The sequence below is a fragment of the Scatophagus argus genome, chromosome 8 (assembly GCF_020382885.2).
Source record: "Scatophagus argus isolate fScaArg1 chromosome 8, fScaArg1.pri, whole genome shotgun sequence".
NCBI classification, from domain to species: Eukaryota; Metazoa; Chordata; class Actinopteri; family Scatophagidae; genus Scatophagus; species Scatophagus argus.
Genome location: NC_058500.1, coordinates 143568 through 155000, shown reverse-complemented (window position 1 = coordinate 155000; position 11433 = coordinate 143568). Strand labels below are relative to the sequence as shown.

At 44.1% G+C, this 11433-nt stretch overlaps 1 protein-coding gene across 3 annotated transcripts in view; it reads left to right on the top strand.

Annotated features, from left to right (window-relative positions):
* The window catches only part of plxnb3 (plexin B3), a 61417-nt gene that overhangs the window by 10055 nt on the left and 39929 nt on the right, over window positions 1-11433 (top strand). For 2 of the 3 annotated variants that reach the window (XM_046397479.1, XM_046397478.1), the window contains exon 2: window positions 4848-4920. The gene's annotated coding sequence lies outside the window, so the exon portion shown is untranslated. Of the gene's footprint in view, window positions 1-4847; window positions 4921-10010; window positions 10122-11433 lie in introns of those variants that run through there. The other variant, XM_046397480.1, reaches the window with a different exon arrangement.

The window sequence follows — 11433 nt, the reverse complement described above, 5'->3', positions numbered from 1 at the left end:
GCATCAGTTACACCCCCAACTTAGAAACACACACGCACACAAACAAGTGTACACACACACACACACACACACACACACACATAGATAGTTAGATAGATACTTTACTGAGCACGAGGAAAATTCAAGAAAACACACACACTCCTTCATATTTAAAGTCTGTCTGTAGCTAGTTACTGTGTGAGTGTGTGTGTTACTGTGTGTGTGTGTGTGTGTGTGTGTTACTGTGTGTGTGTGTGTGTGTGTGTGTGTTACTGTGCATGCGTTACTGTGTGTGTGTGTTACTGTGCATGCGTTACTGTGTGTGTGTGTGTGTTACTGTGCATGTGTACCTGTGTGTGTTACTCTGTGTGTGTGTGTGTTACCATGTGTTTGTGTGTGTGTGTGTGTGTTACTGTGCCTATGTGCATGTTACTGCGTGTGCTACTGTGTGTATGTTACTATGTGTGTGTTACTGTGTGTGTTTCTGTGTGTGTGTGTGTGTTACTGTGCATGTGTGTCCCATATACGCAGATTACAGCTTTATAATGTCTCAGTTTGCAGAGTTACAACCATCAGATTAACTCCACAGATTAGTGAATGAAGGCAGGCAGCCTAATCTGCTGACTCTGTGTGCGTGTGTGTGTTTCAGGGTCTGGTTTAATGGGGATTGAACTGAGTGGTGGCCTGTTTGGAGGTTTCAGTTTTAATGCCGTCTGGTTGACAGTCAGTTCAAGCAGCTCAGGTGTTCTGATTAACCTGTGAACAGGAAGTGGCTCTTTCTGTTTGTCAAGTCAGACCAGTCAGACCTGCTGAACCGGTCGGACCGGTCCGACCTGCTGAAGGTCCTGCTGAACCAGTCAGACCAGTCAGGCCAGTCTGTTGTCTCCTGGTTTGCTGTCAGGGTAGTGAATGAAACCTGCAGACGAGTGTTAGGATGAAGTCGACCAGTTGAAGCAGAACACGTGAAGTGAACGTTCATGTTGCTGACGTGTTGATGAATCTGAATCTGAGATTCTCAGATCTGAGATTCGTTAAAGCACATCACAACTTTTACTTATTCAAATATGTGCTGATGAGTTTCTGATGACGCAACTCTGAGAAATGCTCACACACACACATCCACACACCTTTTCTTTCTGTGCCGTCACATCAAGACACGTTTTGTTGATGAACAACGTCTACAGATGGACGTGAGCTCGTCTCCTGCAGTGATGCTGATGCTGATTGCGACAGCACACTTGACCTGAGCTGCACAAGAAACACAAGACAAAAACACAAGATTTCCTGTCTCCACCTGCAGACTTCTTTCAAATGGTTTCCTGGAAGGGTGATGTCACAATGACATCACAATGCGCTGCTCTGTGGAACATCGTGGACAGACTGAGACACCATGATGCTCCACAGAGCAGCACAGGAAGTCATTCCGGCCTGTGGACATCAGACTTTACAAATCAGACTGAGAGACTGCAGTCTCACTGTGTCTGCTGCAGGGAGCTGGCTGGCAGGGAGCTGGCTGACAGAAAGAGATCTTTGGCAGGAGAATCCAGGTAACTCAGGTGAACAGCATGCAGAGGTAGAGCGTACAATAATGTGGCAGCAAGCAGGAGTGGAGGCCAGGCTTATAAAGTGGAGAGAATAGACTGATAGAACTCAGGTGTGCCTCAGCAGCCAACAGGAGGAGGAGTCAGCCACACCCCCTGCCACACCCCCAGCCACACCCCCTGTCACCCACAGGCTCTGCAGAAAGGAACAAAAATAGAAAGGGAAACAGAGAGAGCACAAGAAGAAAAGCACAACAGAAAACACACTACGCCAAACCATAACAGATACAGCTTTACCACATACTTTTAAAATTTATTTTATGCTTATTTTTATATTCTAGACATTTTTTCACTTCTATTTTTATTTTAATTTGTCAGCCTGTTGATTTCTAATCTTGGTTGGTGCAACTGTAACAAACACAGCTTCCCCCAGCGATCAATAACATTGATTCTGATGATGTCACAATGACATCACGATGACAGTGACAGTGAAATGAGACAGCAGCTAAAACAGATCGGCTTCTTCATGAATTTATTTACGACTGGAGAGAAACCGACAAGCGGAGGTCAAAACACTCCAGGGAACAACAGAGAAACAAGTGAGCAAAGTCATCTTCATTCAGACAATAAAATCAGACTTAAATATGAAGACGGATCCTGAGTGGTGATGAAACTGTTCTACTTTGTCTCTTTGTCTCTGTGTCTCTTTGTGTCTTTGTGGCAGTTAGGACGGAGGTTAGTTACCTGAGGTCTCAGAGCAGAGCTTCAAGCACAACTGATGTGTGACAACACACAGACATGAGCTCTTTGTCTCTGGTTGTCCTCGAATGTCTCAAACATCAAACTGTCTGTCTGGAAACAGAGCAGAAATTGTTAACGTTAAAAGAGTTGTTAAAGAGCTGATCAATAACAAATTGACAGTAAAGAATCAAATCTCGTCTCCTTCAAACTTCGTCAATTTGTACAATAATGTGGCAGCAAGCAGGAGTGGAGGCCAGGCTTATAAAGTGGAGAGAATAGACTGATAGAACTCAGGTGTGCCTCAGCAGCCAACAGGAGGAGGAGTCAGCCACACCCCCTGCCACACCCCCAGCCACACCCCCTGTCACCCACAGGCTCTGCAGAAAGGAACAAAAATAGAAAGGGAAACAGAGAGAGCACAAGAAGAAAAGCACAACAGAAAACACACTACGCCAAACCATAACAGATACAGCTTTACCACATACTTTTAAAATTTATTTTATGCTTATTTTTATATTCTAGACATTTTTTCACTTCTATTTTTATTTTAATTTGTCAGCCTGTTGATTTCTAATCTTGGTTGGTGCAACTGTAACAAACACAGCTTCCCCCAGCGATCAATAACATTGATTCTGATGATGTCACAATGACATCACGATGACAGTGACAGTGAAATGAGACAGAGGATGTTCAGTGAACACGTGTTTGAGTCGCAGGTTTATGACACAAAGATGGACTTCAGTGTCAACATGACGTGTGTTTGTTGTGTGGGACCGACTGATGAGGATCACCGTGGCTCACGGCGGGTGTCTGGATTTATGCTGTCACAGTGAGGTGGCGAGTCACATGACCTGCTGGGTCCACGGGCCGCCGCTCAGGCGTGTGAACAGAGCTGATATTCATACTGATAAATGAATGGAGTCTGTGTGTGTCTGAGATCTCTTGACCTCACTGCATGACCACTTCCTGCAACACACACACACACACACAGTGTCAGTGTACTGAAGTTTTAGGCTGGAGGCTGGAGTGGACGAGCTGCTGACCAGCAGACAGCAGAGCAAATGTTGAGACCACATCAGAGCTGATCCAAAGGAGGTTCTTAGTGCTTTCATCTCATCTGGTCTGCACAGCTCTACCTGACCTGTTTCAGACCACATTCTGACCCACATGTCCAGCTTCTTCAGAAAGATGAAACCAAATTACTGCAGTATCAGCAAGTCTGTTCAGCCTCCAGCTCCACATCAGAACATCAGAAATGGTCAGAACTCAGACAGTCTCAGTTGTTCATCAGTCCGGGCTCTGGAACAGAACTGGACCTGATGATTAGTTTCACCTTTTAATCCCGCCTAAAAGCTCACTCTTATAAACGCGCTCTCTGCAGGACTGCTCAGGACTCAGGAGTTTTTCACTTCACTCCATTTTTCATGATTCTTCAGCAGCACTTCAAGTTTGAATTTGTTCTTATTGCACCTCTGTTGGTCTGTTCTGAGATGTTTTTGCCTCCTATATCACTTTTTATACTTATTATAGAGGGAATAAAGGACTCTGACAGAGGAGGTTACTGCAATTTGTCTTCAAGGACGACTGCAGCCTCAGCTGGCTGTGTGTGTTTGTGTGTGTATGCATGCGTGTGTGTGTGTGTGTGTGTGTCACAGTTAAAACGGTTGTTTTTACAGTGAGGTTCTGAATGTGAGTCTGGAATAAAAGGAGGAAGCTTTGGCGAGGACGGATGAGTGTGAGCTGCTGGTTCTATAGATCATTAATCAATACCTGCCGTGATTGATTAGCTATATGCTCCACGCTGCTCATTAACTCATTATGTGCTCCAGCAGACAAACAGGAAGTGATTCATTGCTTGACCTCACAATTGGCCTTGAAGGCAGATGGCTGATGTGGAGACAATAAAGGAACAATCTGCCCAAAACCTGAAAGTGAGGACAGAGACAGAAGACAAAGGCAGACCTCTGGATTTACTGCCAGTGTTTTTAGAGTTTCAGAAGCTAAAACAGATCGGCTTCTTCATGAATTTATTTACGACTGGAGAGAAACCGACAAGCGGAGGTCAAAACACTCCAGGGAACAACAGAGAAACAAGTGAGCAAAGTCATCTTCATTCAGACAATAAAATCAGACTTAAATATGAAGACGGATCCTGAGTGGTGATGAAACTGTTCTACTTTGTCTCTTTGTCTCTGTGTCTCTTTGTGTCTTTGTGGCAGTTAGGACGGAGGTTAGTTACCTGAGGTCTCAGAGCAGAGCTTCAAGCACAACTGATGTGTGACAACACACAGACATGAGCTCTTTGTCTCTGGTTGTCCTCGAATGTCTCAAACATCAAACTGTCTGTCTGGAAACAGAGCAGAAATTGTTAACGTTAAAAGAGTTGTTAAAGAGCTGATCAATAACAAATTGACAGTAAAGAATCAAATCTCGTCTCCTTCAAACTTCGTCAATTTGTCTTCAGTAAATCTAATCAATAACTGTCAGATGAAAGATGGGAGATTTCTGTTCTGACACACTTAAAGTGTCTTTAGTGTCCTTCTCTGACAGACTGTCCAATGTGTGTCTGTCTTTATGTTCCTACAGGAAACGTTCTCCTGATGAAGAAGGTTCCTCCTCGTTCTCCTCACTTCACAGACACAGCAGGTTGCCTCAACAGGTTGGTATGACTCTAATCTCTCTGTCTGCTGAGTCAGTGTGTCCATCTGGTTACCTCAGCAACAAGTGACCTCAGGGAAGGTTGATGATGTCGTCAGTCCTGAGCAGAGTTGCTGTAGAGCGTCATCTTTGTTACTGATCAGAGTTGCAGGCTGAAGTTGCTCCGTGTTTGGTGGAGGATACAGTGATCTGATTGGCTGATTCAGGATTCAGCCTCGTTGACCCAGTGTGTGTGTGTGTGTGTGTGTGTTTCAACAGAGCAGTCATTGTTTTCTCTCCTGTCTCTCAATAACAGACTCATAATGAGTCCGTTCAGCCCATTAGGAGCTTGAAGGTCTAGTTCATAGGGTTTATGTAATACCATATTCATCAAGATGCTTTCATTAGTGTGTAGTCAGCTGGCGGAGTCCGCCATGTTTTCACAGTAGTCCAGAGCAGCCAAACCAAACCCCTCAGTGGAGGGTGATGTTATCTGTTTCTAAATCCACTCACTGGACATTTAATATTGTATTGTATTATATTTTGTTTGAGTTTTACTTTTTGTAATTTACAGAAGTTGAGAGAATTGATGTTTTCCTTGTCACAGTGGTGGGTGTGTGTGGCCACTCGCTGCTGTAGCGGCTCAGTGTAAACACCTGGTTTACGGTACGACCGCGTCAGCTTTCACGATTCCATCATGGAATAAATAAAATCAGAAACAAATTAAGTAGTCGAACTGAGCTTCTGTGTGAGAGAAAAACAGACAGATGATTTTAGTCCTTTAATTCACAACTAAACCTTCAGTGGTGATGAAAACAGTGACCTTATAAGCCTGAAATGTTCCTTCTGTGCTTCCAGACGCTTTGCTCGTATCTTCGTTCTACGTTTGATTCAGTTTGTTTTATTTGTGTCTTGTGTTTATTTCCTGTGAGCATCTCAAACCAAAATAAGCCTCAACATGCAGGAAGTTGGATTTTATTCTAGATTTTATCTGCAGCGTTGAACTGGGATTCGTCATCTCCTTCCATCACACACATTTCCTCCCAATTACTGTGTGTCACCTTTCACCTCCTCCCCTCCCCCTGCATTCATTACTCTGCCTGGTTGGTTCATCTCTGAACAAGCTGCTTTTCACGCTCTCTAAACCTCACCCCTCCTCCCCCTCGTCCTCCTCCTCCCCCTTTAAAGCCTCTTCACTTGTCCTTCATCTTTTGTTTCTGCTGGAAAGCCTCACACACCTGATAAACAACACACACACACACAGAAACAGAACAATATAATGCAATATAATACTTCTGCTTCTAATAATCATCATCTTATGACGTGCAGCTTCTCCAACAGACCAGAAGCTGCTGTTGGTTTTTTTGAAATGAATAAAAACATATCAAATAGCATTAAATCAATCTATGCATTTTAATCTTGATCGGAAGTTTAAGAGTTGTTAACTGATAAAGACCCTTTAATAAAAAACACTGAGTCAGTGAATCCATTCATTATCCTGTGTCTGTGATTAAGTAAGATTAAGTAAGTGATTAATGAGTGATAAATGAAGAGATTCCGATTGTCCGCGATCAGGACGGCGCTGATGAAACCTAATAATTCATCTGAGAGCTCGTTATGACACCGAGTCCGCCTGTCCGCCATTCATGGAGGAGGAACCTTCCTCAGGACAGACTTATAGAAAGTAGAAATCCCTCGCAATCCCCTGACCCATCTTGACTCCGTACCAACGAGTTCCTGTCAGCCAGTGGTGTTTCTCTGCCCCTCATTACTGTTGATCATTAAAGTGTACCAAACTCAAACCTCCATTAGTTTAAAACGAGCTGCAGCAGATTCAGTTCAGCTCTATCTGGGTAAAGTCTGGCTGTACAGTCACTGATCCAGAGATTTTTAGGTCTATTTGTATTCTTTTCTCAGTGCTTGGCTGGCTGTTAAATCACATCCGTGTTTCCATCTCTCTGACTCACGCGTATTTGTGTCCATGTACTGGGCCCAGGAACAGAACCCGCAACCTGCAGTCACCTGGCAGGCTGGAAACCTCCTAATAATCAATGATGGCACCAGAATGTTCCCATGGTACAGTTACCTCCAAAGACCAATGCTGACTTCACTGTCTTCCATTGTGTTTCCACTTACATGACATCATCGAGGCACGTGATTGGCTGCTTCAGGGACAGAGAGAATTTCAACATTAAAACACATTTGAAGATCCAACCTGAGCTTGAAGCTGGATGAAAGCTACTTCCTCTTCTTGTTGTGTTTCCCTTCGTTTGACAGGCCGACAGGAGACACAAAAAGAGATTCAAACATGTTATGGACATGTGTTGTCTTCAGTGTTTGATCCTGAAGTCCAGATCTAACCTGATGTCCTCCTTTTACTGTGACACGTGTCGTACTGATACTGAAGCTCTGATTATTATAATATATATATATATATATATATATATATAAAATATATTATAAAATATTTTAAAGTACTGACAGCAGTTTTACTCTTTTGTCTTCTATCTGAACTGTACCAAAACTAACTGATCCTGATCCTGATCCTAATCAGGCCTAAATTGGATCATCTCATGAAAAAAGTGGGCTGTGATTGGTCAGATGTGTTTATGGTGCGACAGTTAACGAGTGTTTGCACGGAGAGACATTAATGCAGACATTTAAAACCACATCGTAGACACACACACACTTTCAGACCTCCGGCTGGGTGTGTGTTTTCTCTTTGTGTGTTTGATTGATGTGTGTGTGTGCAGTGGTGCGTGAGAGTGTGTGAGCCTGTGTGATTAATATTGCATGAGGGTCCTGATGAGACGTGGACAAACACGTCCAGCTGAGCTCTAACACACACACACATACACATGAATGAATACATGAATGTATTGTCTCATACACACACGCAGTCTCATGAGGTCACACACACTTTTTACCAGCAGTATGTTGTGTAACACATAAGATGCTGCTGATAACACATACACTTTTCTCATCACATTGCACTGTCTGTGGTAACCATGACGACCCGAAGGCACCTGCTGTGACCCATCAGCTGTGAACCAATTGGACAGCAGAAAACAAACAGAAAGTTGACTCACCTGAGCAGAGACGTTCGTGTGCAGACAGAGTCTCACTCTGACCCTGATGTGTTTAATTTTATAAGAAAATGTTTTTATGTTGTTTTTATGTCCACTCACTGTGGAGAGCAGCAGCGCAAGCAGGAAGGGTGAAGGACAAGTAGAACAACAACTCAATAAGGAAGAATCACAGCAAAAAACCTTTGGCACCTGCACAAGCTGCATGTACAAGTCAGAATATTTAACAGTTGCTTCCCATCATGCAGTGGGGCCCTCAGTGAGCTAATTTAACCATCCACAGCTGTGGGACACACAGGATCTTTGAGGAACACCGAGGAACCTGGTGGTTGTGTTGAGCTTGAATCTGCTGCAGGTGAGGTGAGCTGACTGTACCTCAATGCAGGGTCTCTGTAGGTAACATGTAGCGCTGAAAACCAATGATCCCTGCTGTGAGGCTGGATAACGACTAAGACAGATGCACTCTGACAATATCTGACGTGAGGAGTGAACCCATGGAAGTCACCTGGGCCAGATGGCGTTTCAGGTTGGGTCCTCAGAGTATGCACTGACCAGCTGGCAGAGGTCCTCACCTCTATCTTCAACCTCTTCCTGAAGCAGGGCACCGTCACCACATGCTTCAAAGAAACCACAATTATCTCTGTTCTGAAGAACTCTGCCATCACCTGCCTGAATGACTATTGCTCCAGGTCACTAACCTCCACCATCATGAAGTTCTTCGAGCAGCGAGTGAAAAAACAAATTTGTTTGCTGATTAGAGCTCAGCATTCAATACCTGTGCTTATTGTGGAGGAAAACCTTGAACTCAGATGAGAGAAGAATAGTCTGGAGGCAATGTGGAGATTTGGAGATGTCTTTTGATCAAGTATTTGATGAATACGCACAGTGTTATCAGTGCGCTGCCACGCCAATTCTGAAGTCTGCTCTCCTAGTCAATGTATTTGAATCTTAGATAACGGTCATAGATCACTGCCTCTGTTTCTCCTCTACGGTACATTCAATTCAAATCAATATATTTCAATGCAATTTGTTTATACAGCGCAAAATCACAACCACAGTTGTCTCATGACACTTTCCAGTTATAGCAGGTCGAGACCAAACTCTTTCATTTGATTTTTAAGGAGACCCAACAAAACCCCCATGAGCAGGCACTTAGTGACAGTGGAGAAGAAAAACTGCCTTTTAGAAGGCAGAAACCTCACAGCAGAACCCAACTCAATGTGGACGGACAGAGAGAGACAGAGAGAGAGACAGACAGAGACAGAGAGACAGACAGACAGAGAGAGAGAGACAGAGACAGACAGAGTGAGACAGAGAGACAGACAGAGAGAGAGAGAGAGACAGACAGAGAGAGAGAGAGAGACAGAGAGACAGACAGACAGAGAGAGAGAGAGAGACAGACAGAGAGAGAGAGAGAGAGACAGAGAGAGAGAGAGAGAGACAGAGAGACAGGCAGAGAGAGAGAGACAGAGACAGAGAGACAGACAGAGAGAGAGACAGACAGACAGAGAGAGAGAGACAGAGACAGACAGAGTGAGACAGAGAGACAGACAGAGAGAGAGAGAGAGACAGAGAGAGAGAGAGAGAGACAGAGAGACAGACAGAGAGAGAGAGAGAGAAACAGAGACAGACAGAGTGAGACAGAGAGACAGACAGAGAGAGAGAGACATGAAGTCAGTGTTGTTGTCAGTGGAGAGGGGCGTGGTTTCCTTCAGATGAAAGCCATTAAAGCCCAACACTGATTTACTACCTTGCACTACCACCCTCTCTCTAACTTCACGCCTCAAACCAATGATTAAATATTAATGAGTCTGACCCCGCCCACTTCTCTATGTGTGGCTAAGCCCCGCCCCCATATCCCCACTGCTCTGTGTGTGTGAATGTCTCTCGCCCTCTCTCTCTCAGAACAATGTGTCGTTCACAATAATAGGATTACAGCCATCTAGCCGGCTGCTTGCTCACCCTCCCTCTCTCTCCTGTCATACCCTCCTCCCTCTCTCTCTCTCTCTCTCTCCATCTGTTTGACGGTTGCTGCTTCATCCCTTTCTCTCTCTCGTCCAGTGTGCAGGTTCTTTTAGTTGTTGTCGTCTGTTTTTTTTGGAGGAATGAAAGAAACACGGACTGTTTCCTGAATGAAGTAAGTCTCTCTCTCTCTCTCTCTCTCTCTCTCTCTCTCTCTCTCTCTCTCTCTCAGTGATGGGACTTTGATTGACAGCTGACTCTCGTTAATTGTGCTGTGATTTAATTAGCAGTGCGGCAATCAGATCAGTGGTAGAGAGACATAGACTCTGACTGTTTCTCTCTCTCTCTCTGATCAAGTTCCCTCACAGCGGAGAAAGACGCTTCAGTTTCCTGCAGCACCGAAACGTCTTGCTGCTGTTATGGCTGCTGGTCTTCACTCTGAATTGTGAAATCTGTCTGCTGTGTTTAAGACCATCAGGTTTTATTGATCCTGCAGCTAACAGATGGCTGTAAAACCAGCATCTTTAACAATACCAGACATGTGAAGATAGACACTGAACACTACCAACCGGAAATGTCTGTCCTGATAATAAAGTACAGCTAGGACCCAGATCACATGCATGGAAGAATCGTTCATCTGCTGTAATGTCAGCTCTAACTCAGTTTGTCTGATTGTCCGCGAAGGATTTACCTTTGAAAATGGCAGTGATGTGTTTTTATAAAAAATGTTCAGTGGATGAAGCATTAGCCTCTTTTACTGAAGTCAGTGATCTTCATTCACTGTTTGACTGAAGTACAAAAGGATTTAGTGGTGAAAATATCAAAAAGTAAAAATACGGCTGAGGTCTGATGAGTTTTTCATTGACATCAGGTCAACACCTGTGAAAACCCACCTGTTCAGATGGAGAACCATTTATTGTTATTTATTGCTGAATAAATGTGATGTACTAATGCACTCAGTAAAGAGAAGTAGTTTGTATTAGAGTTTAGTTCTGTTATTTCACTGGTGGGAGATCATTTATGAGCTTTTAAAAATCTTTTTGTGGAGTGGAAGTATAAGGGTTACTAACCCTGACCCTCAGTTGTACTTCAGTAACTTGCCCTTCCCCCAGACAACAGAACCTTTGAAGGTCTTTCTAAGGTTTTTCTGTCTCAATTTGCGGTGGAGGTGCAGACAGGAAACGGGTTACAGCAGCGTGTGGCAGGAATCAAACTGAGGACGTTGTGGTTGTTGTATGGATCCTTCACAAGCACCCAACTCCTCCCTTCCAGATCTGATGGGATATGTTCAGACGGGTGTCGAATCATCAGAACCAGTCAGATCAGATCTGTTCAGCAGGAAACAGAAATGCTGATGGCTGAAAAAGTTTGTACAGAAACAGAAATGTGTCGTCTTGAGGGGTAACACCACCTCTTTGTTCTCCACCTGCTTACTGCTGCATCCAAAAGGACTGCAGCCTCCCACACATCAGTACACCAAACTGTCA